The sequence below is a fragment of the Dermochelys coriacea genome, chromosome 10 (genome assembly GCF_009764565.3).
Source record: "Dermochelys coriacea isolate rDerCor1 chromosome 10, rDerCor1.pri.v4, whole genome shotgun sequence".
Lineage (NCBI taxonomy): Eukaryota > Metazoa > Chordata > Testudines > Dermochelyidae > Dermochelys > Dermochelys coriacea.
This window is the reverse complement of record NC_050077.1, coordinates 33,953,313-33,980,350: the sequence shown is the minus strand read 5'-3', so window position 1 is coordinate 33,980,350 and position 27,038 is coordinate 33,953,313. Positions and strand designations below refer to the sequence as shown.

Sequence of the window (27,038 nt, the reverse complement as noted above, 5' to 3'; positions counted from 1 at the left end):
TGAAATCCTATGAGTTGTCACCACTGGAGACATACAAATGAAAATGAGAGTTCTATCACCAAAATTGAAGTTAATCAGACAAGGTATTTTGTGAATGTAAATGTTTTTTAAAAAAATTTCTGCTTGATCCTAGTTTGCAAGTGGAAAATAGAAGACAGTTGAAGTTAATTGGATTAATCTAATCCAGGGCAGGGGAGCACCTACCTCCTGCACTGCATTCCCTCTCCCCTATCCATCTGTGTATGTGCCTATGCACATTTGCCGGCATATGCTTTCTCTTCTTCAGAATACTTGAATCCTTAGGAAGAAAGTCTTGCCCTTCTTCAGAATACTTGAATCCTTAGGAAGAAAGTCTTGCCCCCTGGAGACCTTGAGAGGTCTGGTGCAAGGAGAGGCATTGCAGGATTTGGCTGGGGAGTGATTGGGGGGAATCTTCTTTGGTGCTCAAGAAGTCAATAGGTGGCTCATTGAGCCTCTTCTAGGAGGGAGGCTAGGATTCCAACAAGCCTCTTAGGTAGGACTAATGAGCCATTAATAGCCTAAGGCCTGTGATGAGGAGGCCAATAGCCTCCTGAAGTTTACAGGGCATGAGAGCCCATATTAAACCTCCTAAAAGGCTTGCTAAGGGTGATGCATTTACCTAAGCGATGCCCTACTCCAGGGTATCTGCTAAGATTTGCAGCATTCAGATTCCCCTCCTGAGGATTTTCGGAGTGTGCATTAGAACAACATACCCCCATATCTCAATGTCTGTACTTTGACCCATTAACCTTTTACCCCCACTTGGGGAGATTGCAGATTATGTATTCCTTACGCCACCTGTTCCTAAACTGAATTTCGCACCCCTTGATAATCTGTAGCTTATTCCCTGATAACCAGAAACTTCTTTTACTGTTAGTACTGGGTAGATAGTAGGGTTGCCAGGCATCCGGTTTTGGACTGGAATACCCAGTTGAAAAGGGACGCTGGCGGCTCTGGTCAGCACAGCTGACTGGGCCACTAAAAGTCTGGTTGGCCGCAGTGGCCGGGTCTGCGTGGCTCCCGGAAGCAGCCGGCATGTCCCTCTGGCTCCTATGTGCGTGGAGCCCCCCGGCTGCACCCTGTGCTGCCCCTACCGTGGCACAGGTGCCGCCCCGAGCACTGCCTCCGCAGTTCCCATTGGCTGGGAATCGCGGTCAATGCGAGCTATGGGGGTGGTGCCTGTGGATGGGGCAGCGCATGGAGCCCCCTGGCCAACTCTCTGCCTAGGAGCCAGAGGGACATGTCGCTGTTTTCCCAGGAGCCTCATGAGGTAAGTGCCACCCAGAGCCCGCACCTCAACCTCTTGCCCTAGCCCTGAGCCCACTCCTACACCCAAACTTCCCAGACCCCACACCCCCTCCTGCACCCCAACTCCCTGCCCCAGACCTGAGCCCTCCTGCACCCTAAACCTCTCATTTCTGGCCCCACCCTAGATCCTGTACCCCCTTCCACACCCTAACCTCCTGCCCCAGCTCAGAGCCCTCTCCCACACTCCGAACCCCTCCGTCCCAGCCTGGAGCCCCCTCCTGCACTCCAAACCTTTTATCCCTAGCCCCACCACAGAGCCTGCATCCCCAGCCAGAGCCTTCACCCCATCCCGCATCCCAACCCTCTGCCCCAGCCTGGTGAAATTGAGTGGGGATGGGGGAGAGTGAGCAACAGAGGGAGGGGGCATGGAGTGAGCGGAATGGACCTCGGAGAAGGGTGGATCAGGGGTGTGGCCTCAGGGAAGGGGCAGCGCAATAGTGTTTGGTTTTCTGCAATCAGAAAGTTGGCAACTCTAGTAGCTAGTATTGACATGTTTGAATTTTTTGTTTTAAAATGTCAATTTAAGATTTAACACCCACCCCCAAAAGAAAAATAAGTCAGACATCATGGGCCATGTTATTCTGTTGAGTTCAATTGAGTTGTGCCAGTGGAGGATAGTGTTCCATGACTTTTATAACCTTTTCTCATATATTGCAGTTTCTTTAATTTGGTTCTCAATGGATTTAATAGAAATTTTTAGTTGGCTTTTTTTCTTGTCTCACTCTCTTCCTATGACTTACCTTTCCGCTATAATAACTACATTTGCCTACTTATATAGTATTTACAGTGGTGTTGTAGCTGTGTTGGTCCCAGGATATTAGCAAGACAAGGTGGTTGAGGTAATACCTTTTATTGGACCAGCCCAGACCTGAAGAAGAGCTCTGTGTAAGCTTGAAAGCTTGTCCCTTTCACCAGCAAAAGTTGTCTTAATAAAAGACATTACCTCACCCACCTTGTCTCTCTCTATAATATTTAGGTTATTGAAGATATGATGGTAATAACTTTTTAAAATGTTTTTCTTGCTGCTTGGCAAAGCATTTTACACTAGAAGCAGGAAGTTCTGTTGCATGGAAATACTGCAAGAGAATGTAGTCTATTGGCTATCTCAGAGTGCTGGTGAAGAGCCTAAGGGAAAATAACAAATCAAACAAGAATTTCTGGGACCCTTAGTAATCAGTAATTCAATTTCTTCCACTGAGAATGCTCAGTTGAATAGGTCATCATCCGTTATGAAATGTTACTGCTGCTGGAAATTCCTCAGGGATCAGAATTGTAAACAGCAGGGCCTATGGTGTTTACTGAAGTAATGTTTTCCTACCTTGACTGGAAACTTTGTTACTAAATTGGTACCTGATGGTAGTCTTTTTGTAAAGGTTTATAAAAACTATTTTTTACATAAAAATATATTGTCAGCTACTTGCTGTTTGCTCATATAATATTAGTTTTGTGTGTGTGTGTTGCATTCCAGTAAATATGTATACTCTTAATTTTTTTGTTAAATTTATCAAATTGTAAAATAAATCCAATAACCTAAACACACACGCAACCCTGAATTTCAGTCCTAAACTAAACTAATTGGACATACTATTTGTGTATTTTAGCTTTCCACTGATAGCTGCAGTCCAGTTTTCAGTTTCTCTGGTTATCTGATAATTGATAATCTCTGTCTGTCTGTCTCTTTCTATCTGGGTTTGTGTTTTATATTGCTGCCCATCACTGTAGTATCTGAGTGTCAGATCAAAATCAATAGCTAAGTTCCTAGGGTGCTTTATGGAGTTTCTGGTTCTCCTCCCTTTTGAGAGTAACATCTCTACTGGAGGATATGTGTGTGTAATTTGTTTGAGTGATTTTGTTTGTTTGTTTATTGATTTATTTGTGTTAATAGGGTTGGGCTTTTTATTTTAATTTGCAGGTCTTTGGGTAGTTGGAGGTGTCTGTGTTGTGAGTGTCATTTTGCTATGGGGGAAAAAGCTTTTTTGAAGAGGAAAGTTTTATGGCATTTCTTAAAGACGGTCAGATTCTGAATTAATCTAATCTCCTTTAAAAAGAAAAGGAGTACTTGTGGCACCTTAGAGACTAACCAATTTATTTGAGCATCAGCTTTTGTGAGCTACAGCTCACTTCATTGGATAAATAAAGTGGAAAATACAGTGGGGAGATTTTATATACACAGAGAACATGAAATAGTGGGTGTTACCGTACACACTGTAATGAGAGTGATCAGGTAAGGTGAGCTGTTACCAACAGGAGAGAAAAAAAACCTTTTGTAGTGATAATCAAGGTGGGCCATTTCCAGCAGTTGACAAGAATGTGTGAGGAACAGTAGAGGGGGAAAATAAACATGGGGAAATAGTTTTACTTTGTGTAATGAAACGTTCACTCCCAGTCTTTATTCAAGCCTAAGTTAATGGGGTCCAGTTTGCAAATTAATTCCAATTCAGCAGTCTCTTCTTGGAGTCTGTTTTTTGAAGTATTTTGGTTGAAGAATTGCCACTTTTAGGTTTGTAATCGAGTGACCAGAGAGATTGAAGTGTTCTCTGACTGGTTTTTGAATGTTATAATTCTTGACATCTGATCTGTGTCCATTTATTCTTTTACATAGAGACTGTCTGGTTTTGCCAATGTACATGGCAAAGGGGCATTGCTAGCACATGATGGCATATATCACATTGGTAGATGTGCAGGTGAATGAGCCTCTGATGGTGTGGCTGATGTGATTAGTCTGTATGATGGTGTCCCCTGAATAGATATGTGGACAGAGTTGGCAGCGGGCTTTGTTGCAAGGATAGGTTCCTGGGTTAGTGTTTTTGGTGTGTGGTTGCTGGTGAGTATTTGCTTCAGGTTGGGGGGCTGTCTGTAAGCAAGGACTGGCCTGTCTCCCAAGATCTGTGAGAGTGATGGGTCGTCTTTCAGGATAGGTTGTAGATCCTTGATGATGTGTTGGAGAAGTTTTAGTTGGGGGCTGAAGGTGATGGCTAGTGGTGTTCTGTTATTTTTTTGGTTGGGCCTGTCCTATAGTAGGTAACTTCTGGATACTCTTCTGGCTCTTTCAGTCTGTTTCTTCACTTCAGCAGGTGGGTATTGTAGTTGTAAGAACGCTTGATAGAGATCTTGTAGGTGATTGTCTCTGAGGGGTTGGAGCAAATGTGGTTGTATCTTAGAGCTTGGCTGTAGACAATGGATCGTGTGGTGTGGTGTGGATGAAAGCTGGAGGCATGTAGGTAAGTACAGCGGTCAGTAGGTTTCTGGTATAGGGTGGTGTTTATGTGACCATCACTTATTAGCACTGTAGTGTCCAGGAAGCGGATCTCTTGTGTGGACTGGTCCAGGCTGAGGTTGATGGTGGATAGAAATTGTTGAAATCATGGTGGAATTCCTCAAGGGCTTCTTTTCCATGGGTCCAGATGATGAAGATGTCATCAGTGTAGTGTAAGTAGAGTAGGGGCATTAGGGGATGAGAGCTGAGGAAGCGTTGTTCTAAGTCAGCCATAAAAATGTTGGCATACTGTGGGGCCATGCGAGTACCCATAGCAGTGTGCTGATTTGAAGGTATACATTGTCCTCAAATGTGAACTAGTTATGAGTGAGGACAAAGTCACAAAGTTCAGCCACCAGGTTAGCTGTGACATTATCGGGGATACTGTTCCTGATGGCTTGTAGTCCATCTTTGTGTGGAATGTTGGTGTAGAGGGCTTCTACATCCATAGTGGCCAGGATGGTGTTTTCAGGAAGATCACCGATAGATTGTAGTTTCCTCAGGAAGTCAATGGTGTCTTGAAGGTAGCTGGGAGTGCTGGTAGCATAGGGCCTGAGGAGGGAGTCTACATAGCCAGACAATCCTGCTGTCAGGGTGCCAATGCCTGAGATGATGGGGCATCCAGGATTTCCAGGTTTAAGGATCTTGGGTAGCAAATAGAATACCCCTGGTCAGGGTTCTAGGGGTGTGTCTGTGTGGATTTGTTTTTGTGCTTTTTCATGGAGTTTCTTAAGCAGGTGTTGTAGTTTCTTTTGGTAACCCTCAGTGGGATCAGAGGGTAATGGCTTGTAGAATGTGGTGTTGGAGAGCTGCCTAGCAGCCTCTTGTTCATATTCCGACTTATTCATGATGACGACAGCACCTCCTTTGTCAGCCTTTTTGATTATGATGTCAGAGTTGTTTCTGAGGCTGTGGATAGTATTGTGTTCTGCACGGCTGAGGTTATGGGGCAAATGATGCTGCTTTTCCACTATTTCAGCCCGCGCATGTCGGTGGAAGCACTCTATGTAGAAGTCCAGTCTGTTGTTTTGACCTTCAGGATAAGTCCACCCAGAATCCTTCTTTTTGAAGTGTTGGTAGGAAGGTCTCAGTGGGTTAGTATGTTGGTCAGAGGTGTGTTGGAAATATTCCTTGAGTTGGAGACGTCGGAAATAGGATTCTAGTTCACCATAGAACTGTATCATGTTCATGGGGTGGAGGGGCAGAAGGAGAGGCCCCGAGATAGGACAGATTCTTCTTCTGGGCTAAGAGTATAGCTGAATAGATTAACAATATTGCTGGGTGGGTTAAGGGAACCACTGTTTTGGCCTCTTGTGGCATGTAGTAGTTTAGATAGTTTAGTGTCCTTTTTCTTTTGTAGAGAAGCAAAGTGTGTGTTGTAAATGGCTTGTCTAGTTTTTGTAAAGTCCAGCCACGAGGAAGTTTGTGTGGAAGGTTGTTTTTTTAATGAGAGTATCCAGTTTTGAGAGCTCATTCTTAATCTTTCCCTGTTTGCTGTATAGGATGTTGATCAGGTGGTTCCGCAGTTTCTTTGAGAGTGTGTGGCACAATCTGTCAGCATAGTCTGTGTGGTAAGTAGATTGTAATGGATTTTTTACTGTCAGTCCTTTTGATATGATGTCCATCTGTTTGAATTTGGAAAGGAAGATGATGTCTGTCTGTATCTGTATGAGTTTTTTCATGAAGTAGATAGATTTCCATTCCATACGGCTAAATTCAGTGCCTTGCATAATAACAGGTTTCAGAGTAGCAGCTGTGTTCGCCTGTATCCGCAAAAAGAAAAGGAGTACTTGTGGCATCTTAGAGACTAAAATTTATTTGAGCATAAGCTTTCGTGAGCTACAGCTCACTTCATTGGATGCATGCAGTGGAAAATACAGTGGGGAGATTTTATATACACAGAGAACATGAAACAATGGGTGTTACCATACACACTTTGTTATAAGAGTGATCAGGTAAGGTGAGCTATTACCAGCAGAAGAGGAAAAAAAACTTTTTGTAGTGATGATCAAGGTGGGCCATTTCCAGCAGTTGACAAGAATGTGTGAGGAACAGTAGAGGGGGAAAATAAACATGGAGAAATAGTTTTACTTTGTGTAATATGTTCATTCCCAGTCTTTATTCAAGCCTAAGTTAATGGGGTCCAGTTTGCAAATTAATTCCAATTGAGCAGTCTCTTGTTGGAGTCTGTTTTTGAAGTTTTTTGTTGAAGAATTGCCGCTTTTAGGTTTATAATTGAGTGAGCAGAGAGATTGAAGTGTTCTCCAACTGGTTTTTGGAAGTTTTGTTCCTTAGCCGGATCTCCTCAACCAAGAATGCTTTGTCGCCAGCTCTCACATGTTTTGTGATCTGTGTTGTTCCAATGCAACTGTCTTTGTAGTTCATAGATTGAAATTCAGCATTTAATACAGTTGAGACTTGATCCTTTAGCTGCTTTAAAGATTGAGACTGAGGCCTCAAACAGGAATCTGAAACTGACTGTGAGCCAGTGGATGAACTTGAGCACCGGGCCTCATGCTCATGGTGGCCTAGGCCTTGGAAGAGGTGGGCAGATGCATTCTGTACCAGATAGAGCCAGAGCATTGTCTTGACATTCAGCTTCAGATACGTGAATTATAGTACTCCTTACCTGGAAGGGAAGGTTGAAGTTTCCTAGCAAGCTGGAGGTGAAAGAAGTAGGGCCATCAATTAATCGCAGTTAACTTATGCGATAAACTAAAAAAAAACCCCACAATTAAAAAATGAATTGTGTTTAAACAATAAAATACCAATTGAAATGTATTAAATATTTTTGGATGTTTTTCTACATTTTCAAATATATTGATTTCAGTTGCCACACACAATACAAAGTATACAGTGCTCACTTTATATTATTATTTTATAACAAATATTTGCACTGTAAATTGATAAACAAAAGAAATAGTATTTTTCAATTCACCTCATACAAGTACTGTAGTGCAATCTCTTTATTGTGAAAGTGCAATTTACAAATATAGCTTTTTTTATTACATAACTGCACTCAAAAACAAAACAATGTAGAACTTTAGCACCTATAAGTCCACTCAGTCCCACTTCTTGTTCAGCCAATTGCTAAGACAAGCAAGTTTGTTTACATTTATGGGAGATAATGCTGCCTGCTTCTTATTTACAAGTGTCACCTGAAAGTAAGAACAGGTGTTCGCATGGCACCATTATAGCCGGCATTGTAAGGTATTTATATGCCAGGTATGCTGAACATTATCAGTGGTATCTGATAATTGATAATCTCCTTATGCAAGGAGTCTCTGCTGATGATAGGAGTGTAATTAATTTAATTGGGAATATTTGTGTCAGTGAAGATATTTCAAATGAGGAGGAGTGTTTAGGATTGAGTCTTTAATGAACGGCACACCTGCAGAGTAAGGGCTGCTAGAAGACATAGAATGGCTAAAAGACAGTTTGGTCCAGGTGGAGGAGGGAAGGCTCAGTGGTTTGAGCATTGACCTGCTTAATCCCAGGGTTGTGAGTTCAATCCTTGAGGGGGCCATTTAGGGCTCTGGGGCAAAAATTGGGGATTGGTCCTGCTTTGAGCAGGGGGTTGGACTAGATGACCTCCTGAGGTCCCTTCAAACCTGATATTCTATGATTCTCTGACACTAACCATCTCTGGTGATGGTGGCATATACATTAGATTCCAGCCTTTTGGCCATGACTCAGTCAAATAATGATGTCCAGGTCCCTTTCCTGAGATGATACAATTCATTTAGAACCTTATAAAGTGTTTGAGCACTTTACACTTTTGTGTATGCTTGGCTTTCTTTTTCTGTTGTAGCTGCCATGCCGTGGGAGTTAAGAACTCTCCCTTCCTAGTCATTCTAGACCTCTTCCAGGAAATCTTAAAATAAGTCTATTATGGTTGTTCCAGGTGCAAGCTGCTGCCCTTACCAGTCTTGATGATGGTTACTCTTTCTTTTCTTACTTAATAATATCTAGTATTGACTAGCTAAGTCACACACAAATTTACATTCCTCTTACCAGGATTCCTTTATGGACATGGTACTCGGAGTGGGAAGGTCAATCTGTATGAAACAGTGATTAGTGTGCTAGACTAACTCTTTATTCTTCATCCATGGATAATCTGGTCTGTGGCTAGAATCATCAGAGGAGGAGGTGCTGAGTGTGAAAAGTCTGATCTAGATTTCCTACTGTTCACAGGCAAACAAACATGCTTATCATCTATATTGGTTTAGCCAACTCCTGGAAGGTAAGTGGCAGATTTAAAAAAAAAAAAATCTAAAAGTATTAAGAAAAAGCTTAGAAATTATATTTACTTTTCAGAAGTGTCCATAAAATAACCTCTGGGAGGAGGCGATAACTGCTTTGGTTTAATTAAACTTATTTTCATTTATAACTGTAGCTAGAAAGCTCAGCTTTTCTGTTTGCAGTGTTTTCCAGTCAGAGTTACAAAGCTACTCGGCTTGTTTATTTCAGCTTCCCATTTCATAAACTTTAATTATTGCTGGCATACCATATTATGTAAAAGAGAGTTACAGGAGTGAACCATAAAATTTCACATCTGATAGACAAGTGTTTGCTCAGTATAGCTAGAATCGGTATACAGTCAGACATATCCCCCCAGGTGACACACACAAAAATCCTATAAAATAACAGTAAAAATTGCCTGTCAGTTATTCATTAATGTTCATTCTAAGAATTGATCTGTGATAGGCAAAGTTGAGCAATAATGTAATGGTGAGCTAATGTAATGAACTTGTTTTGTGTGCTTAATAAGCATCAGTATTAAACCTATATCAAAAGTGATCTTCCAAATACTTTGTGTGTAAAGTTTAGACAGAAGACTCTAGAAACTTTTAGTGTAAATGAATTCAAATAAACTAAATTTAGAGTATTAAAATTAGAACACTGCTTTGGTTTCCATGGGATATGGATAATTTGCTTGCTTGATTATCCCGTTCAGGACACTATTTGCTTGTAAGTTCTCCTTAAAACTCTGAGATGTGGATGTTTTCCCATAGCCAGTTTTGTTCCCACAAGTTTCCTTAATATAGCATCATTTTTTTCCCCAGTGAAATTGAGGGAAGGGGGAACCTGGGTAGTTGTATTTTCCTTTTTTGTATTGCATAAGACTTTAATCAGTGTAAAGTTGCTGTTTTGACTAATATAAAATTTGAGGTAAATATGGTGCTTTTTTCTTTTCTGCTACTTGTATATCAGAGTGTTTTATAAGGTAAAATGTATACCTGACTAAAACTAATTTTAAAACTACTTGAAAATATTTTATAGTTTTACAGTTGTTGGGAGGAACTTAAGTCTGAACCAAATATCAGATAGATAAAAAGAGAACACAAATTACTAGTTTTCAATCATGCACACATCATGCCTTTCAGTGTCAGTATTAAGTTTAAATGTTCACAGATAGAGCTGGAATAACTATTTTCACACTCTCCCCTGAGTGGGTACCCATTGTTCAGTACAGTGTCAACATTTTTTCCCTTTTCCTGTGCTTTGGTGGCCGAGATTATTCTTGAAACATTTTTTTTTTTACTGGTTTGTTAGCTACTCTTCGTACTTTTGAGTTATTGCACTCATATTTGGAGCCTAGTTTTCTGCCTCAGTACGAGAAGACAAAAGTTTCTCATGAGCTCTCCCTGAGGGCTACTTTGTTTCCAGACAAGATTTAGAATTATTTTTCTCCCCCAGCCTAACAACATTTCTGATAGGGAGACGATGGTTTTCTGAAGGAGTTGTGGAGGGACAGGGATTTTTCCCTACTCTTAGGTTTCTCCCATCTAGTGGTGCAGTGGCTTCAGGGGCCTTAGCACTAAGAGCAATCTCATCTCCCATGTGCCTGTCTTTCTGCAGCAGCATGAAGAAGAGTGGGTTATTTTTTTTTTAAGCATTTTGGGGCCTTTCCAGAGATGGGATCTGATTTCTTGATTTTTCACACTACTTCAGCTACCCAGATAATTCCTTTTCAGCTACTGAAGGATCAGGTTAGTCAGAGAGAAAAGAAACTGTGGAGACCTTCTATACAACTTCAGTGGCGGGTTTTTTGTTGCAAGTGCTCCAAGGAGGAAGGCTCTAGCACTAATGTCAGTTCCCTGTCTCACTCTGCTTCTTGATATTTCCAGACTACTTTGGATTACTCCCTTTGGTAATTAACAGAGATTTCCAGTCCAGGGACTACTCTTAATTCCACTCTGCCCTGAAACTTCAAGTCTTCCACTACCTACATAGTTTTTTCTTTTTATCTTGGAGAATAGGGACCCCCTCATTCTCTCTGGTAAACTGCATAGGGTTCCTGGTCCTCAGAGGAGACTGAGACTTTACTCTTTCTGTCTATTCTTCTGTGGCACCCTGAGAGTCCAAGGTGTGCAACCATCCATAGTCCCACAGATATTATGGAACAGGTCACCCTCAGATTAGCTCTGTGCATAGAAAACCTTGCAATCACAGCCCTCTTTCACTTCTTGTCAGGTCACACACACCAAGAAAAAGTGAGTGGTTTCTAAGGAAGCTACAGCAGGCACCATTGTTATAGATAGGGTGACCAGATGTCCCGTTTTTAAGCCTTCCTGCAAGTGTCCTGACTTTTTCTTTAAAATGGGCAAATTGTCCCGTATTTTCTGCCTCCCCCCATCAGTACTGGCTGCTGGCTAGATCCCTGCTCGCCAGACGCCCGCCCACCAGCAGTGAGTGGAAGGGTCCAGGTGCCAATGATGGGGGTGGGTATGCAAGGCTGGTGGCGTGGTGAAGATGCAGCATGCAGGGCTGGCCACTCCTGCACCGGTCCATCAGGGCAGCCCCCACTGCATGCCAGCTCTTGGCCAGCAGGGCCCTGTCCCATTTCTGGCCAGCATTGGTTGTGCACTGCGAGCTGCGGTAGCTGGTGAGTGTGGGCAGGCGCCAGGTGGCAGCTGGTTGTGTCGCCTCCACTGCCCACCCATTGGCTCCTACATGCTACCTCTTTCACTGTCCTCTCTGTGCTTTGCTCCTTTGTCCCCCCTCCAGCCCCGCTGCTCCTCCATATCCCTCCCGTGGGGCGCGTTCCATTCCCAGCGCTGTGTTCTCAGCTCACCAACAGCCTGGCTGGCAGGCTCCTTCCTTCCCCCACTGCTTCTGGAGGGGCTGGCGCCCCGGGAAATCCCCAAACCCTCTGGCCCAGAGTGCTGGCCAGGAGAAGCCAGAACCCCACACAGCACTGGCACATAGAAGCCTCTCTGCCCCTCAGCTAAGCAGTGGAGTGGTGGGGGAAGGAAGCAATTTCCAGCCTGTTCATGACCCTGACCTGCAGGCTCCACAGCAGCCCCTGGGGTAGGGACTTAGCACCCTCTTGACCCGTGTGTCCCCCCCCCACACACACACACCGCCCCTGAGTCCTGCCCCCAGGGAGTGCTGGGCTGCCCAATCCCCAAGGCACTCTCCCCTGCTGAACCATTTCTTTGGCCAGGTTTGGTGAAGCCCCTGCAGTCAGGTTCCCTGGGCCCTTGTGCACCATGCATTCTGAGAGCTTAATGCCTTCCTGGGCCCACTGTAGCTGGGGGACAGGAGGTGGCTGGGTTATGTCAGTGGCCAGCAGCAGCCTGGAGGTGTTAGCTGCCTTTGGCAGGAAGGGACAAGCTGCTTCCGGCCACATGGCTTCGGGGGAAGGAGAGCTGAGCTCTGCAAAGACATGGGCCAGGTTGTCCTTTTCCCCCCGTCCTGCTCCCTTGTGGCTGGAAGCAGCTCCCATCCCTTCCTTCCCGCACGGTGCTGAAAGGCTGCTGCTGGTCACATTCTGGTGTGAGCCCTGGCAGAAATCTGGGGGGTGGGGGGCATGTTACTCTGCATGTCCTCCCCCACGTGTTGCCTTGGGAAGACATGGCACTGGGCACCAGGAGAGACAGGTCATTCCTGGGGGCCCAGCCAGGCATGGAGGGCGGAGAGCCCTGGATAGGGAGGGTTGGGTCGATCGGTCACCCCCTGTGTGAGAAAGATGTACGGGAGTGTGTATGTGTCATCCCTCCCCGTGTGAACCCTAAAGCCTTAAAGATAAGAAGGTAAATATAAAATGAATCCAGCTACTTAGTATTTCTTTTTAATGGGAGCTCAGTCAACTTGATGTTAATATGAACTTTTGTACTGCATAGTTCTGATTGATTGCCGTTTGAACTCGCTTGAATATGAGTAATTTTACCAGGTGTCCCGTATTCAGCATAGGGAAATATGGTCACCCTACTCATAGATGTTGATTAGTTGTTTCAGGCATTTCATTAGCCATTAGCGAGGAGGGAGAATTCTTGTGTTTTGCCTCAGAGCAGTGTGAATCCATTGATTCTTCAAGTGACTGTCCATATGTATTCTACATCTGGGGTTGTCAGATGGGATTCTTTTGGCCAGCAATGTGTATAATCTGTCTATGAAAATAGCCTTTTTAGTAGAAAAAGTATCAGCCTGGACAAGAATGGGGGAAATACAGACACTTCTGGCCCATTATATGCTGTATTCAATAAGGACAAAATCACAGGACACACCCTAAATTTTTACCTAAGGTTGTCTCAGACTTCTGTTTGAGTCAGATAATTTGTTTGCCTGTCTTCTTTCCTAGGCCCGACTCTAACAAAGGGGAAGTGAGATTGCATATGCTGGATGTACTCAGGGCGTCCTCATTTTATCTGGCCTAGTACCAAATCTTTTAGAGTCTCTCTGAGACCTTTCACAGATAGAATGAAAGATCAGGTAGTATTGGCCCAGAAGCTGTGTAACTGAGTGCCTAAATGTATTAGGGTTTGTTATGAGTTGCAGATTAGATCTTGATTAGATCTACCTGTGCAGATTAGAGCTCTGTGAACTAGAGCAGAGGCAGCTTCAGGGGCTTCCCTGAGAAATGTACTGTCACGGGGTGGCTGGCCCCTTTACAGCCCTGTCTATCTGTAACAGTCTTCTTTAAGGAGAACAAGTCCATCTCAGCCCACCTGTAAATAATGAAGGACCAGATCTGTAAAGGTTTTAGGTGCCTTGTGGGATTTTCAAAAGCAGTCACGTGCTTAACTCCCATTGATTTCAATTAGGGTCTAGGCACCTTGGTGCTTTTGAAAATCCCACTAGGCACATAAATACCTTCAAAAATATGGCCCCAACTGCTTACGTGGTTGGCAGCTAATTGGTAAATGAGCACTAGAACCTGATAAAAGACTATCAGAGTTTAGAGAGGAGGCTCCTAAGCCGAGAAGCTCCCAGGGAACGGAGCAGGAGAACTTGGAGGGAAAGGAATTTAGGGAGGGACCTCCCAGATAGCTGCAGAATGCCCAGCCTGCGAGGAGCTGCGTGCTGCTGCTGGGAGAAGAGCTGAAGTCAGCAGGAAAGCCCTGCGGAGGCCCTGGCTCCCGAGAGGAATCAAGGTCGAGAGTGCCTTGCAGGTAAAGGGCCTGACATGGAACTAATAGATCCAGGTGGGACAGTTGAACTCGGGCAGTGTCCACCTTGCTGCTAAGATGTGAAGATTTTTTTGTGTTTCTGTTGAACTTTCTGTTAATAAATCAGATCCTTAAAAGCGGCTAATGCAAACCTTGGATACATAAACAGAGAAACCTAGAGTAGGAGTAGTAGAGTGGTTATTTTATCTCTTTATTTGACATTTGTGCGACCACTGCTGAAATACTGTATCAAGTTCTGGTGTCTGCAATTCAAGAAGGATGTTGATAAATTGGAGAAAGTTCAGAGAAGAGCCACGAGAATGATTAAAGGATTAGAAATCTGGCCTTATAACAATAAACTCTAGGACCTCCGTCTGCTTATCTTAACAAAGAGAAGGTTAAATGATGACTTGATTATAGTCTGTAAATACCTATATGGAAAACAGATGTTAAATAATGGGCTCTTCAGTCTAGCAGAGAAAGGCATAACAGAATCCAGTGGCTGGAAGTTGGAGCTAGACAAATTCAGACTTGAAATAAGTCATACATTTTTAACAGTGAGAATAATGAACCATTGGGCAAATTTACCAAGGGTCATGGGGGATTCTCCATCACTGCTATTTTTAAATCAAGATTGGATGTTTGCCTAAAAGATCTGCTCTAGTAAGTTATTTTGGGGAAGTTCTATAGTCTAACAGGAAGTTAGACTAGCTGATCATAAAGGTTCCTCTTGGCCTTGGAATCTATGAATTAGATGCCATCCCTTTCATGGAGATACGTGCTTAAGTCTGGACTGGAGGGAGGTGTCTATCTGTGCTTGAGATCCACAGCTGTGAACCCTTTTCTGGAGGGCAGGTGTCTATGCCATTTCTTGCAAGAACAGTGGCGCACACCTAACTGCAGAAAAAACAGCAGGGAAAGGGAGGAGGCGGAGGCAGGAGCAGTGGTGACCTCCTTTATAATCTTTAGTCTACTGGTTAGGGAACTCACCCATAATGTGGTAGACCCCAGTTCAGTTCAATGAGGAGAAGGGATTTGAACAGGAGTTTCTCACCTCTCAGGTGAATGCCCTAAGTACTGGATTATAGAGTCATTCTCACTCTGTCTCTGGTCCAGTGCATATTTAATTATTTATACAGAATGAAACATCTTCAACAGGAGAAATTGAGAGATCTCCACATCTCAATATCCCATAGTCCAGTGGTAAGGGTATTCTGGAAATTTAGGCACTTAATGATTTTAAGGTTCTCCATCACTACCGGGTTAGGCAGCAGCTGAGTGCAGGTTTTGCTGATCGCACTAGCACCTAAATCTGGTCTTTAGGCACCTAATCCCCCTATGGATCTGGGCCTTAATCTCTCTCTGCTTCAGTTCCCCATCTGTAAAATGGAGATGATAAAAATTCCCCCAGCTCACAGATGTGTTATGAAGACAGATACTTTAAAGCTTCTGAGGGACTCGTACTCTGCGGTGATGGGGAGCCATTTAAGTATCTACAATAGATAGTTATTTAACATAGCCTTTTATGGAGGGGAAAGTTTTTTTTTTTTTTTTTTTTAAAGGTTTGACAAGGTAAGGAAACTTTGTGGCTTGTTTCATTTAAATTAACATTGTTTAAAAATAGCATTTTTCTTCTGTGTAGTGAAGTTTAAAAAGTTGTATTAAGTCAGTGTTCAGCTGTAAACTTTTGAAAGAACAACCATAACATTTAGTTCAGAGTTAAACCTTTCAGAGTTATGAACACCCTACATTTCTGAGGTGTTTATAACTCAGAGATTCTGTTGTACACCACGTGCTTTGCTAGGCATGTGTAGCACCCATGGATCTTAAAAGGTTTTGTGTGTGGGCTGTTGATCATCATAGCATTGGAATTATGTCTACAGGTTTTGCAGCTATTGTTCTGGCAGGGTCTGGTGTTGCTTTGAGTTGGTGTGTCCTAGTTTGTGGGAGTTTGCTTCTAATAATGAGCTTGGAAAGGTTTGGGGGGAGGATGTGTGTTTGAAGGTCAGAAGTGGGGGTTTAGGAAAGATTTCTTTCAGGATGTGGATCCCATGGAGTATGGGTTGTAGGTTGATGATCCTCTGCATCAGATCCACCTTGGGATGTAGGTGACAATTTAGGAGTGGGCGGTCAGAGGGGGTTTTATTTCTGTATTGAAGTAGATTCTCTCAGTGTACTTGCAGGTTACCTCATGGAACGAGCCACCCTTCTCTGTCAAGGTGTATAGACCAGACTACATATATTACCATTTATTATTTGTATTTCAGTAATAGCCAGGGGCTCCTCTTAGGGATCAAGTGTGGCAGATGCAGTACAAACATGGAGTAAAATTACAAGCTCTGCTTCAAAGAGCTTATAGTTAAAGGCCCAGATCCTACAATGAGCGGTTTCTGGGAATACCCCTGCACAGCCTCAGTGAAGGAGTTGGTGGGTGAGATTCCGTAGCCTGCGTTGTGCAGGAGGTCAGACTAGATGATCATAATGGTCCCTTCTGACCTTAAAGTCTATGATTCTATGATTAGAGCTATGTGGAGACCATCAATACTGCTGTTTTGTTACTTTCCTGTGGGGAGGAATAGGACCTCTTGGGCTATTGACTTTTGGTTCAGAAGAAAGGCTTCCCTACGGTCATATTTCAAAGTATCTTCGAAGGGGAGGGAAAACAGTGAGGGAATGCTGGATTTGAAAAGTACTGGGGTCTAGAGGTGGGGAATCATTCATCCTACAATAAGAACATATTTGCGACAATCTAATCTTGGAGCTGTATCGTTTTGACCTCATCTTGGTTTTGATTTGTCGTGATTGTTTTGGGAATTATTTTATTTGCACAGGTCTGATGGTATCTTGTTTTCTTCAGAAGGTGAAGATGCAAATACAGCCAAAAGTTAAGTGTTGCTGTGTTTGTTCAGAAATGCTAGTTACTTGATTCTTCCTGAACGCTCCTTTACATTTCTGAATATAGCACTCAGATGCCCACAAAAGAATAGCTCCTTTAGAAAAACATGGGATACAAGCCATGACTTGTGCACATTTGCAAAAAAATCATATTCACTGGTAGAGCAACCTTCCTTCCACCCCTGCCCCCTCCCCAAAAAAAGGTATGCCAGCTGTTTTAATAAGTTATTTTCAGGCTGGAATCTGAAGCTTGGAGGAGAACCAGAACCTTGTATAAACAAACTTTGTACTTTTTTCTCCATTAAAAATAATGACTCTATTTATGCTTTCATTTATGACTTACTACTAGATGATCACATAAATACTGTAGTTTAACTATTTCCTTTTTTTGTTTACTTTTAGTATTACATATTTGTGTATATGTTTGTTATTAAACTGATAATGTAAACAATTTGATGTAGTAATTGAGTGTTGTGAGTTAAAATGGTGATCTCATTATAATGTTCTTTGGAATATGTTGTGAATTAACAGTTTGAAAGATAGGAATTGAAATTTTTAAAAGCTCTTCCTGTCTCCTTTGACCCAGCAGTCTCCATTCCTAGCACTGAACAGCATAAAGTTTATTTTGTAAAAGCCCCAGGTATTCTGCTACAAGATTGCTAGATGTAGCAGCACTATGCTAGATATTCTCAAAGTGCTGTGGCATTGGCAGGTAAATTTTAAAAATTCTTATTCTTCCTAATGACAAAAAGAAAAGGAGTACTTGTGGCACCTTAGAGACTAACAAATTTATTTGAGCATAAGTTTTCGTGAGCTACAGCTCACTTCATCAGATGCATTGCGAAAGCTTATGCTCTAATAAATTTGTTAGTCTCTAAGGTGCCACAAGTACTCCTTTTCTTTTTGCGAATACAGACTAACACGGCTGCTACTCAGATTCCTAATGACAGTGAACCTACAAAGCTTCCATTAGCAAAATGCCCTTTCAAAATGGTCACCGCCTTCTAATGGGAGTGAAGCCAAGCTGCTTCAGGGAAAATGTTGTTCCTTAACATTTTTTTAAAAAACTATCCATTATACCAGAGTTACTCAACAGGGAAGGCAGGAGGGGGGGGAATGTTTGAGGATGGTATACAGGAAAGTTTGGGAAACGCTGAGAAATGGAACTCGAGGGAGTCGTGAAGGAATGCTGGGGGCAAGGAGGGAGGATGGCACCACATATAAAAAACAATGTGGTAATGTTCTCTTTGGGGTTTCTTGTTCAGTGTACAAATATGGTTGGGTTTTTTTTTAAATTTAAAAAAATCAAGAAAATTACTAAATAACTGTTGCAATGGTGTAAAGGTCGAGTATATATCTGTAATATAATAGTAAAAAAATTACAGGGCCATTGGAATTATCCTCAACCATCTAATAAAGTTAGAAGAAGTTAAAGTACGGAAAAAGACAGTCATGGTACTCAAACTATCTTAAATCTACCCTGTAGATTTACACCATGAAAGTAGGGGAAAACCCTTGTTTCTTTTAGACATCTGGTTAATCTATTCTGGTACTATAAACACTGTTGTGCAGTCATCCATACTTGTATGCTTATTGCATGGCATTGTTACAGGCTGGAGTGAAGGTTTGTTTCTGTAAATTTGCTTTTTCATATACAAACATGTTTGGATTTCTTTTAAGTTTCAGTCTAAATTTCCTCAGTTTAGTAATGCTTGATTTTGGGTAGGGTAGATTGATTTAAATCAAAGCGGTTTAAATCACCGATTTTAATAATTTAAATCACCAAACAGGAAACCTTGATTTAAATAATTGATTTTAAGTGTATTTTGCGTTTTTACTTTTTTAGTTATTTTCCTAAGGAAAGGTTGATTTTCCTTGGTTGGTAACAAAACATTTTGATTTGCAACTAAATATAGCCTTCACATTACATTTGGTGCTTTGTTTGTTTGTTTTGCTAACCAGGAGGATACAATATATCTATACATATTTATTTAAGCAATTGTATATCTTGATGTTGAAGTAGATGATTAATTTTTAACTTGCTACTTATGTCAAGCTCTATTTGGATGGAAATTCTAATTCAATTAAAAATGTACAAAAACAGCATTTTAACTTTTTATTAAATAAAACTACTTTAAATGTGCTAGATACATTAGAAAAAATTAATATATCAAAGCATGTTTTCCATTTTAAAACTAATTTATTAAACAGGAGAAGCACTATCTGTAGGTAGTGAATTGAGCTGTTTCTGGTCACCATGTCTTTCCTGCTTGATGCGGATGCTGAATATGGCTTGCCTAAGAATGCCCCTCTGGTCATTGCTGTTTTCCCCCAGAGAAGATCATCAAAAGGAAGGCACTGATCCCTTTCTCCACTGCTGAGGAAAAAGCACAAGTGATCTGGTGAGCACCTCCTGATAGGAGATTGAGATACCTAGTGCCATCTACCAGCAGAGTAGTAGATAAGGCAGGTAGGTGATGCTCCCCAGTACGGGCCTCTGCTTTGCTCTGGCTCAAGTTGTCAGCTTCAACCCTGGCTTCGTAGCCGTCAAGGCCAACTCTTACTGCAGTGCCGACAATACTTGAGGCTTATGTAGCAGAAAGAGCCTTGCTTTACCTCTGTGAGGATTCTACAGTTGTGCAGAAAGCAGATATATTAGTACTGGTCCTTCTGCAGGCTCTGGCACACTCGCTGTCAGTAGAAAGGTTCCATGCTACTTCAAGGCAGGAACAGCAGATCACAGTACCGTTGATGGTCAAGGCCTAAGAACGTCCAACTCTTTCTCGCCTGTCCAGTTGAGAGGTAAACCCAGTATGTTGTTCCTCAGACCAGTGTCATCCAGTCAGATGTTCTCCATCTCTGACATCAAGGGATGCAGCATAACTATGGCCTGTAAACGACTTCAGTTCCTCTTCAGAGTCTGAAGTTGGCTCCTCGGCACCATCTTCCTGGGATAGAGGCTTTGACAGACAACATCATCACCGGGAGGATCCTGGTCCTGGAATTGTCTGATTTTGGAAGATGTTCCAGATACCAAGACCCATGGAGAAGTTATGGCTAGAGTTCCATGACATAACACTGGCCTTTTTGGAACTCTTGGGGCATGCCTCCCATTCATGGTGCTCTCCCATTCCTTCTGCTGCAAAGTCACCTAGCAGGCTCTGAGCCAAATCCCGTGAACACACTAAGGCTCCTGCGTTTAACATTGATATCAGTATCAAGCAAGAAACACAGGCTCCTCCAGGAGTCTCACCATTATAGAAGGTTTAAACTCAATCCTCTTTGAACTCATCCTTCTCATCACTGGATTAGCTCACAATGTCTGGGGATTCCTGTCTTGTCCATGACAACCTCAAGACATGTCAAGAAATGTTAAAGAAAGTACCTAGCTCTCTTGACATTCAAGTTGAGGTGGTTCAGGAGAGCTTCCATAGACTACTGGATATTCTAAGTTCAGCAGTGATTTTCAGATGAGTGAGTCTACCTCATGAGTCCATTCTGGAGCCTTCAAAAGTACTTGTGGCAAACACTGGCGCTTTTCTACCTCCAAGAGCTAAGAGAACTGAGAGGCGGTATCGTGTCCCTTTTCAAGGATATGAACATTTTTACACTCACCGTTTGCCAGGTTCCTTAGTGGTATTATCATGGAATGAAGAATCACATTTTTGTTTCTTTGTCCTTGGGGTAGAAGAAAAAACACATCTGGGCTTCAGTATCATATCTCCACTCTGCAGACTTTATTGGCTAGATACAATTTCTCAATGTGGAACAACATTCTGAAGTTCTTGGACAAGTTGTCAGAGGAGAGCAGGCATAATTTTCAGGCCAGAATAGAGGAAGATAAATTAGTGGCTAGAACCTCTCTGCAAGCAGCTTTGAATGGAGCTGACTTGGTGTCTAGAGTCAAGGTGTCCATACTAACTATGTGCAAATGTTGGCACCTGCAATCATCTGGTCTCCCACCAGTCGTTCAGCAGACAATCCAGGATTTTCCCTTTTAAGGTCCTACCATCTTCTCTCAAAAGACTGATGAGGCCTTAGATAGTCTCAAGGATTCCAGAGCCATGTTGAAATTCTTGGGTATTTAAACACCTCTTCCTAAAAGGAAGCAGTTTTGCCCTCAGTCTCTTCAGAGGTACCCATCCTACCCACTTAAGCACCTGGATCAGTTTGGAAAATGGGCCAAGACACACAGGAGAATAGCAACACCATCTCTTTCTCTTTTTTCTAATGTGTGTTCCTTGAGACAGGCTGCAGTATCTAAGCAGGCTGTTTGAATGTTTTGTTGAGGAGAGGGTACCATCTGACCATATTACAGGTTCTCCCGTCCCTATTTTTTCCAGCACTTTACTTCCCACATGCTTGGTCCCTCATTAGAACAGCTTGATGGATTCTAAGCATCATGGAACTGGGATACATCCTGCAGTTTATATCTGTCCCTCCCTCCCAACCCTCTCCTAGTCCCTCTTCAGGGGTAATTCTATGAGTCTGTTCTTCTCCAAGAAATACGGTCTTTTTTCCAAGTGGGAGCCACAGAAGAGGTGCCTCCTCTCCATCGGGGAAGGATTGCTATTCCAGCTGTCTTCTGATTCCAATGGCAAAAGGAGGTCTTTGACACATTCTGGACCTGAGAGGTTCAGACAAATACAGAAGGATGACAAATTTTGCATGGTCCCCTGGCTTCCAGTATCCCCCTTCTGGTAACTGGTATGGAGCCTTCGACTTGAGGGATTCATATTTTTATGTGGCTGTCCACCAGAGTCGCAGGAAGTTCCAAAGATTTGTTGTCCACAGCACTCATCAGTTTGCAATCTGGCTCTTTAGCCTTTTAGCAGCCCCCACAAGTTTTTAAATGAAATGCATGGTAGCAGCATTTCTAAGGAAAATATGGGTGCAGGTATTTCCCTACCTGGATGGCAGACTGGTTTGCGATCATTCCAAACATTAAGTGGAAGTCAGTCTTACCAAGACCCAGTCTCTTTTCCAGTATTTGGGCCTATCGATTAATGAGGACAAACCTTTCCCCCCCTCTAGTGTAGTGGAAACAATTATAGGGACAATCCTCAACTCTACAGTGGCTGGGCATTCTTGCCACAAGCCAGGTTCCAGACAGACAATACTATGTATTTGTACAAATCTCAAAGTCCATCTGCTCACAACAGTAAGAAGCTGTCTAAGGTTTCTGGAACACAGGACTTCCTGCATGTATGTGACTCAGCATGCCAGATTTCGTTTTAGAAAGTTGCAGGGCTGGTTGAAGTCTCTTTACTCTCCATCTTGTCATACATTAGACATGCTACCTGCAAGAGTCTTTGCCTCTCGACACGGGTGGATGGATCTTATCATGTGTATGGGATTCCCTTTGCTCCTCCTCTGCCCACTGTAACTGTAGTTATGGACGCTTCCTTGCTGGGTTGCGGAGCTCATCTAAGGAGCTTACAGATCAAGGTCTGTGGATGAATTAAGATCTCGTCCTACATGTTAATGTACAAGAGTTGCAGGCTATTCACCTGGCACGTCAGGTTTTCCTCCCTCGTAACAATAGAGCTACCTTACAAATCCTAACAGACAACACTGTGGGGATTTTCTACGTGAACAGACAAGAAGTGGCCAGATCAGATCATCTGTCAAGAAGCAATAGATCTTTGGGACTTTTGTATCAGTAATGCAATGTATCTCATAACCTCCCACTTTCCCGATGTTTAGAACAGCTTGGCAGATCATCTAAATCAGCCGTTCTCAAACTGTGGGTCACGACCCCATTTTAATGGGGTTGCCAAGGCTGGCATTATACTTGCTGGGGCCTGGGGCTGAAGCAAAAGCCTGAGCCCCACTGCCTGGAGCCGGCGCCAAAGCCCAAGGGTGTCAGCCCTGGGTGGTGGAGCTCAGGTTACAGGCCCCCCACCTGGGGCTGAAGCCCTTGGGCTTTGGCCCCTCTGCCTGGGGACAGTGGGACTCGGGCTTTCGCCCAACTTGCCCAAGGTGGCATGGCTCAGGCATGTTCAGGCTTCAGCCTCCCCCCCGCCCGGCGTCATGTAGTAATTTTTGATGTCAGAAAGGGTTCGCCGTGCAATGAAGTTTGAGAACACCTGATCTAAATTGAGCATTCAGCCAAAACCATGAATAATCTTTCGAACCACATACTGTGAAATTCATCCTTCAGTCTTGGGGGGTGGGTCCCCACAGAGAGTCCTATTCACTACTCATCTGAATAGAAAATGCCTCCTGTTTTGTTTCAGGACACAGTAGAGTCTGGACTCCTTGGCAGATGCTTACATTGAATTGGTTTTGTTTTAAAATGAAAAGGCAGTCAGGGAAAGCTGCAGCTACTGTTGGAAAGCCGTTATTACTGCAGAAAAAGGCTAATCTGCTTTTTGGGACTGCTTTAGCCACTGCTGCTGCTAGCCACTCCCTGGAACCTCGTCAGTTGGCCCTGCCATTGTAGCTCTAACATTGTATGCTCTTTCCATTTTTCATCTCAGGGAAGCAGTACAGGCTGGTGCAACAATCTTTGTCTTGATGCAACTCAGTGCATCCCCAAAGAGCCAGGTGGAGTAGAATACCTTAATACTTCTAGCAGCAGGCCTCTCTAATAGTATGTTTCTCCTGCTCTGCAATAACACTCATTGGGACTGGAACCTTTAGGCTAGTCCTCGAATTTGATCTGAAAGGTAATTGCTAAAAGGAAATTCATGCATCAGCCTTTGATAACCTTCCAGTTAAGTAAATAGGATCTTTTTGCCTAGGTGGACCAGTCCATTTGATTTCCCAATCCAGAAGTCAAATAGGCAAGTTTCTTCTCTTTGCTCCCTCCCCCAGGATTCCCATGGGCTGAAGGCTATTAGCATAGGACAATAGAATTTCTGTCAAGATACTCCCTCAGCAGCCACTGATGATGGCCACAGCTCAGTGGTCTCTTCAGGGTTTTCTCTTTCAGCGTTCTTTTGTTTCCCCCTGTCAATATAGTCTGTATTTGGCACCAAAGCAGCACCCGTGAGAATTTGCCTAGAGTTTTGGCTCTAAGAATCTGCAATATCATCTTTTTTCCCCGAGAGATTGCTTTACCTGCTCTGTTGCCCTGTGGGTTTGTATCAAACTAGGAAATGAATTGTGGGCTCCACTGAGACATTAGTCTGGTTGGCAGTCTCTGGAGCCAAAAAACACGGTTTAGGAAAATTTAGACTGGCACCTGAGCGGTAGCAAGAGAGCAAAAGGAAGTAAAATGTGCCATATTAGTGAAAATATCCATGGATACAAGGGTGACAGTGCTCCCAATGTTGGGAACAAGGTAGTTCTACAATGAAGCCCAACAAGAACATGGATGAGTATTGAAGTGAGGTGGGCAGGGGCTGGAGTAGACCGAACAGTTTAGCATGTGGGCACTTTCTCTGACAACACAGGTCAGAAGAGCCAACATATTTTTTCATGTCTACTTACCATGGCCAACAGAAACTTTGTATCACAACGTCCTAAGTCTTACTGAGGCCAAAATGGTCGGCAACCAGTATGTGATAGCACATTCTTACCACTTTGAGCCTGGGCTGAGCTTCCAGAATGTAATGACGTTTCTCAAAATACAGTAGACCATCATGCAAATGGAAATCTGAGCTGAATGGGTATCAGAGGTATCAAGTGTCTGACAGATTTTGTCCACCTGTGTGTTTTTTGGGAATAGAGTCCAAATAAGGTACAGCAAATCTGGGCTGTAGTTCCACAAATACAATTTTGGGGTGCCATGTTTGGTTTGGTGTATTTGTCCCGGTGAAAAAGAGCAGCTGTTTTCCCTTTTCATGATCCAGAGTGGCACTGGTAGGCAATGATGAAATCAAACCTGGGAAAGAAAAATGACCAACGGGTCTGGATGCACAAGAATGGGAGCTGAAGTGAAGGCTTTCTTAGCTGGTCAAAGGCAGACTGTACCTCCATTGAACAGACAAAATGAACCCATTTTTGGAGAAGTGTAGTTATCAGTTATGCTAGCTAGGAGAATCTTTTAATGAAGGGCCAATAATTGGTAAATCTGAGAAACTGTGGAACCTTCTTTACAACCTTTTGGTGCTCTATTCCGTGATGGCAGATACTTTCTGTGGGTCCATTGGTAGGACCTCAGATGGAAATGGTATAACTGAGGAACTCGATAATGTCCTTGTCGAATTTGCATTTTTCCAGTTTGACATAAAGGCAATTCTGGCAAAGTCGGTCAAGGAGAAGGCACATGCGTTACTTATCTATCTTTTGGTTTTCAGAGAAGACAAGAATATCATCCAAATAAATAACAACAAATTGGTCTAGCATGTTCTGGAAAATGTCATTCACAAAATGCTGAAGCATAGCTGGAGCATTACATAGCCCAAATGCAATAATTAAGTACTCAAAATGCTTATATCAAATGTGGAATGCAGTCTTTCACTCATTGCATTCCCTGATACAATACAAATTGTAGGCTCTGTAGAGTTTCAGTTTAGAAAAAACCCTGGCTACGAGCAAAGTCTTTCAAGAAGTTCATTAATAAGAGGCAACAGAATTCTCTGTTCAGAGTCCAGTACTCAACATGGGTGTGGGGAATCGTCCTTTTTTTTGCCATGAAAAGGATTGGATACCCCATCGGAGAGTTAGGACGAATAAACCCCATCTCTAAATTTCTCATGCAGTTATTCTCAGAGCATCTGGAGTTCCAGTTCTGAGAGGAAGTAAATACATCCTGCCAGGATGTCGTAACTGACAGCTCATTGGTTGATTATGGCCAGGGTACCGGTTCACAAAAGGGGCTTTCCTGACCGGGACAGGCCATGAGTCTTACCAGGGCACCCTTGGTTGTAGTGCCCAGTTTCATGCAATATAGGCACAAGTTTAAGCCTCGTTGCTGGCTCCTTTCTGCATCATTAAGGCAGAGTTGAATCTGGTCGTTGTGTGGGGGTTGAAAACTGGACTCCCTTTCTAGTTGGCGTTCAGCCAGGTGATTGTTTATGCTAATGCACAGCTTGGCCAGAGCATCTAGGATGGATGGTGGCTCTACTTGCACTAGCTTGTCCTTGATCTCTTCATTCAAGCCATGCTGGAAATGGTAGTGCTGTACTGCCTTGTTCTATCTACTGTTGACTGCTGACTGCTAAGCCCGGGAATTCCTCAGTGAACCTGGCTATTGGTCTAGTGCCCTACCATAGGTTCTGAAGTACACTCTTGGCAGAGGGGGTTCAATTCAGGTCATTGAAAACAATTGCCATGGCTCTGATGAATTCTTCAAGCTGTCCCAGCGAGGGACTGGAAGTCTCCAGGAGAGTGGATTGGGTCTAATGGTCAGAGCCATGGAGGTGACGAGGCGTGGAGATTAGAGCAGAGCCGAGCTAGAATAAAGAATCAGAACCACAGGATACCCGGGAGTATAATCGAGAGCAGAGCTGAGGGTCAGAACCAGAGATCAGAAGCTGAAAGCCAGAGCTAATGGGTGAGCTGAACATATGGTCAGGTAGCAGAGCCAGGGTGTCGAGCATGGAGAAGGGCAGGAACTGAAGCAGGTACAAGAACAGGCTAGGCAGGAAGTGGGACCTAATGCAGTTATGGACATGGAAAATGTTGAGCAGTCAGCAAGCCATGGCTGTTGCTTGGTCAAGTAGTATCTAACTCTGCTCCCCCACAAATCAGGGAGTGCAGGATCAGCTGTGTCCATTGTGTTGCTGGGAGGCTGACTGTGGCACAGCTCATTCTCTGACACCCTGCTCCAAAGCATGAAGGTGCCAGACTTTCTTAATGAAAGGATTGCAAGAATTTTTTAACATGGATAAAACAATATATTTTCCCCTTATCTATGTTTTTCAAATTTGAGTAGCAATCCATAATACTATGAATTCAGATTTGTGACTCTTAGAGAATTGTAGTCACTCTCTGGTTGATATGCAGAGACTGTATTTACAGTGACCCTCTCTGCTTCTCACTCTCCAGTGCTATCTGTTTCCATTGATGTTTCTGATCGACTGAGCACAGCGCAGAAAGTTATACCAAGTTAACTGGTGTTGCTTCAACTCTGACTGGCTCTGGAGTGATAGGGTTTAAACAGGAGAACTTCGTAAGCTAATATATCACCTATTTGGTGCATCTGTTTCATGCTTTAAGATTACTTCGGGATGAGGTCATTACCTGATTTATTGTTTATGAAGAATCTATTT

General features: G+C 43.2%; 1 protein-coding gene across 3 annotated transcripts in view; it reads left to right on the top strand.

The window, feature by feature from the left end:
- ADCY9 (adenylate cyclase 9) overlaps positions 1–27,038 on the top strand; it is a 193,110-nt gene that overhangs the window by 7,778 nt on the left and 158,294 nt on the right. The gene's annotated exons all lie outside the window — the stretch shown is intronic.